The 4,733-nt window shown below is 34.0% G+C and overlaps 1 non-coding gene across 1 annotated transcript; it reads right to left on the reverse strand.

Moving 5' to 3' along the window:
* Positions 1-826: 826 nt before the first annotated feature.
* Positions 827-899, reverse strand: TRNAT-GGU (transfer RNA threonine (anticodon GGU)). The gene has a single exon. It is a non-coding gene; the product is annotated as a tRNA-Thr (tRNA).
* Positions 900-4,733: the final 3,834 nt, after the last annotated feature.

The following is a 4,733-nucleotide window of genomic DNA, read 5'->3' on the forward strand; positions in this document are numbered from 1 at the left end:
TGCTACATTTACACTAATATGATTTGACCTAAAATGCGATTTAAATCAGACAACCCTGCTCTATGTAAACTGAAAGCGCTAATTGGAAGTCTTTGGTTTTTTTTGTGTTGTGCTAGAAGAGATTGATAAATTGTTTACGTGCAACTGTGAGGGCATTGGCGATTACAGTTCTCCTTTGAAATCCCCTTTAAGTATGTCTCCACTTTACATTCTGAAGAATATTGGAAACAAATTAAATTTTAGTTTAAATCCAGTGGCTTCGTTATGATTTTAGTTGGTGAGAGGGTAATTTCGTATAAAATTTTGTGTAATACTTATTTGCTTTACTTTCCGGCTGCATCAAAAAATATATATGTCCAAGCGACAAAAATGTTTACCTTTTTATTGTATGGAAAGGACTATGGTTATTATTGAACAATAATCTGCTAACATGCGTTGCACCTGGTTTTATCGTTCCTAATTTGGAATTTGGGGAGGTATAGCCTAAACAGGCGTAGCAACGCCACTGTTAAAATTTTATAATTGTAAATCTTGTCCCTTATGAAAATGCTTGGTATAATTTAATCAAAAAATATACCAATTATATTGTGATGAAATATTATTTGATGGAGTAATAGTAGATCATATTTCGATCAAATACTATTTTATGAATTAATATTGGATCATATTTCGATCGAATATTATTTGATGGAGTAATATTGGATCATAACATAGAGATAATTTTATTTTATTATTACGCAGGAATTAATATAATTTGAAGTTTCATTTAAATCAAGGAATACTTCTGCGTATTGTTCCATACCAGAGTGACTGAGAAAAATCATATCACCTCGGGTAGGAATCGAACCTACGACCTTTGGGTTACCGTCCCAACGCCACTACCATTGGACTACCGAGGCCACGAATAATCAGGCCTCGGACATTCAATTTAAGAATGACTCGATCTGGTTCACATTATTGACGGGATATATTTAACCCGTTGTTGACGGTGCCGTAGCATTTAACGTCAACTAATTTATAACAGGACCTTGATAGCCTGTAGTCATAACATAGAGATTATTTTATTTTATTATTACGCAGGAATTAATATAATTTGAAGTTTCATTTAAATCAAGGAATACTTCTGCGTATTGTTCCATACCAGAGTGACTGAGAAAAATCATATCACCTCGGGTAGGAATCGAACCTAGGACCTTTGGGTTACCGTCCCAACGCCACTACCATTGGACTACCGAGGCCACGAATAATCAGGCCTCGGACATCCAATTTAAGAATGACTCGATCTGGTTCACATTATTGACGGGATATATTTAACCCGTTGTTGACGGTGCCGTAGCATTTAACGTCAACTAATTTATAACAGGACCTTGATAGCCTGTAGTCATAACATAGAGATAATTTTATTTTATTATTACGCAGGAATTAATATAATTTGAAGTTTCATTTAAATCAAGGAATACTTCTGCGTATTGTTCCATACCAGAGTGACTGAGAAAAATCATATCACCTCGGGTAGGAAACCTTTGGGTTACCGTCCCAACGCCACTACCATTGGACTACCGAGGTGGGACTGTAACCCAAGGGTCGTAGGTCTGATTCCTACCCGAGGTGATATGATTTTTCTCAGTCACTCTGGTATGGAACAATACGCAGAAGTATTCCTTGATTTAAATGAAACTTCAAATTATATTAATTCCTGCGTAATAATAAAATAAAATTATCTCTATGTTATGACTACAGGCTATCCAGGTCCTGTTATAAATTAGTTGACGTTTAATGCTACGGCACCGTCAACAACGGGTTAAATATATCCCGTCAATAATGTGAACCAGATCGAGTCATTCTTAAATTGGATGTCCGAGGCCTGATTATTCATGGCCTCGGTAGTCCAATGGTAGTAGCGTTGGGACGGTAACCCAAAGGTCGTAGGTTCGGTTCCTACTCGAGGTGATATGATTTTTCTCAGTCACTCTGGTATGGAACAATACGCAGAAGTATTCCTTGATTTAAATGAAACTTCAAATTATATTAATTCCTGCGTAATAATAAAATTATCTCTATGTTATGACTACAGGCTATCAAGGTCCTGTTATAAATTAGTTGACGTTAAATGCTACGGCACCGTCAACAACGGGTTAAATATATCCCGTCAATAATGTGAACCAGATCGAGTCATTCTTAAATTGGATGTCCGAGGCCTGATTATTCGTGGCCTCGGTAGTCCAATGGTAGTGGCGTTGGGACGGTAACCCAAAGGTCCTAGGTTCGATTCCTACCCGAGGTGATATGATTTTTCTCAGTCACTCTGGTATGGAAAAATACGCAGAAGTATTCCTTGATTTAAATGAAACTTCAAAATAATATTGGATCATATTTCGATCAAATATTATTTCATGAAGTAACATTGGATCATATTTCGATCAAATACTATTCTATGAAGTAACATTGGATCACTATATGATCATATTTTGATCACTGCAATTTTTGATACCATTGTGATAATATTCGAATTGCTCCAATTTCTGATCAAAATGTGATCATGTTTTGATCGCTCCAATTTTTAATAAAGGGTTTTCGCGAGGAACAACAATATTACAACCGGAAACGAAGTGGCCCAAAACAGATAGAAAACGTAAATCATATACGTACCTTCAGTTATATTTTCGTAGCTTTTAAATGTACACTTTCTCTGGAACTCGGATTCGGGTATGACTAGCATGTATAAGAGGCAGCCACAGTGATGCATGTAGTATTTGTGAATGCATTTTCGAATGCATTCCTGAAAATGTTCATCAAAGTAAACGTAAATGTCTTTGATTTTCAGCTGTAAGTAGTTGGCAAGTAAAATGAGTGAAAAGTAAATGTAAGACCAAAATCGTATTTGTTCATCTTTGCCCTTAGAAACCAAATATGATATTACAGTAATTATTTACGGATTGTATTAATGCTTATATTAAAAAATTTATTTAAAATATCGTTTATATTTTAAACTATTAGTGGTTATTAGGTTGATCAGGGTGAGATAAAACGTTAGAAGTTCCATTAGCAGATACTGGCAATTAGACTTCATTTAATGCCATAAATTCACAAAGAAATTGTAGCGTGACTGCGTGAGGAGCCTTTAAACGAGGCTTTCCCTTACATGACCAATTTTTATTGCCACTTTCTGACGACTTACGTACCTCCCTACTAATTGGTTGCGATGAGTCTTTGGTCCATTTTTGATAATAATCAGTGCAGTTTGTGTGGTAAGGATGTCGTAGCATGATAGTGGTGACCTACATATGAGAGGACATTGTTCAACAGATTTAAAACTGGAAGAATTGGAATACATTTAATAGTCGGTATAGTCTGCTGCCAATTTCCACGTTTTTGTCAAATACAACTTAATTAAAGTAAAATAAAATAAAATAAAATAAAACATACATTGATAGCGCAACAAGTTAACTAACCCAATTTATTTTTCTTTATAACTACAAACTGTTTCGCAGACTCTTACTAATAAATATCACAGTTTCTATTATTTAAAGCATGATCATAACAAATTTAGAAGTTGTTAACTATAGAGTTTAACGTGATTTATTAATTATAGTATTAATTTGGTTTTTCCATTGTTACTCGGTGTTACGAAGGAGGGTTTCGAAATAATCGATTTAATTTTTCGTTACATCATTTGTTACTTGTTTGTTTTGGTTTTAAGTGAGTAAATTTTAATATACGCAAGTATGCATGTTTTAATTAATAAAAATTGTTTAATAATAAGGACAATGGCCAAGTAACTCTTTTTTCAACCTTCTTTGAATATAAAGACAAGTTTTTCTAACCGATAATTAAATGAATAACGATGAAGTAATAGACACTCTCACTAGAACTTAATTAAAATTTTGTGAAAACCTCTACCGTAGGTTCTATATGAAACTGGCTCGATATTACTCACTTACCTTATTATGTAATTCCTCAAAATAACTTTATAGCATGCCTTAAAGAACCTATATATTTATATTAAGGAATAATGACTATGTTGAAACGATTTTAAGCATTTCTTCCAAATCACCCACCGATCCAACAGTAGGTTCCTACACCCTATAAAAAAACAAATCAGCGGGCTCTCCTGTTGACTCCATTCATTTTACGTCTTCGAATGGAGTGATGTTTTATCTCCCCCTCAATTGACGGTGGAAAATAAGACAATGGTGCCCAACTTAATCCTTATCCCTAAGTATAAATAAATATGGTCTTATAGTGCATTATATCTTCTCTAATTTAATGTTAATGTAACACAGTAATATTTTAGAACGAAACTTAAATGAAAAGCTAGGAATCATACTTTCTTGATTTTTAATTGCAAGTTTTGATTAGGGAATAATTCTTCGAAATTTTCTAGCACATCCGGTATATTCTCATTTGAATGAATTGCTATTTTTCCTCCAAGTTCTTCCAGAGTCTCAATCTGATTTTTACTATCAAATTTTGTAGAAATTTCAAGAACTAAAATAATTACGATCCGCATAAGTTATACCATGAAATAATATGTTTACACTTGGAATGTCTACAGCTCCAGGTGGATTCGAAGCATGGTGGCATTAGAACCTTATACTGTAGACAATCTAAGGCTCCAATGCCAACGTTTTGCGAATGCATCTGGAGCCTTAGATATAAAATAATATTGGTATATGGGGTGAAGCAAAAAATATCATGGTTTCGAGCAATATTATTTTAAATACAAATTTCAC

Source organism: Leiobunum rupestre, chromosome 6 (assembly GCF_980474605.1).
Source record: "Leiobunum rupestre chromosome 6, qqLeiRupe1.1.hap1, whole genome shotgun sequence".
NCBI classification, from domain to species: domain Eukaryota; kingdom Metazoa; phylum Arthropoda; class Arachnida; order Opiliones; family Sclerosomatidae; genus Leiobunum; species Leiobunum rupestre.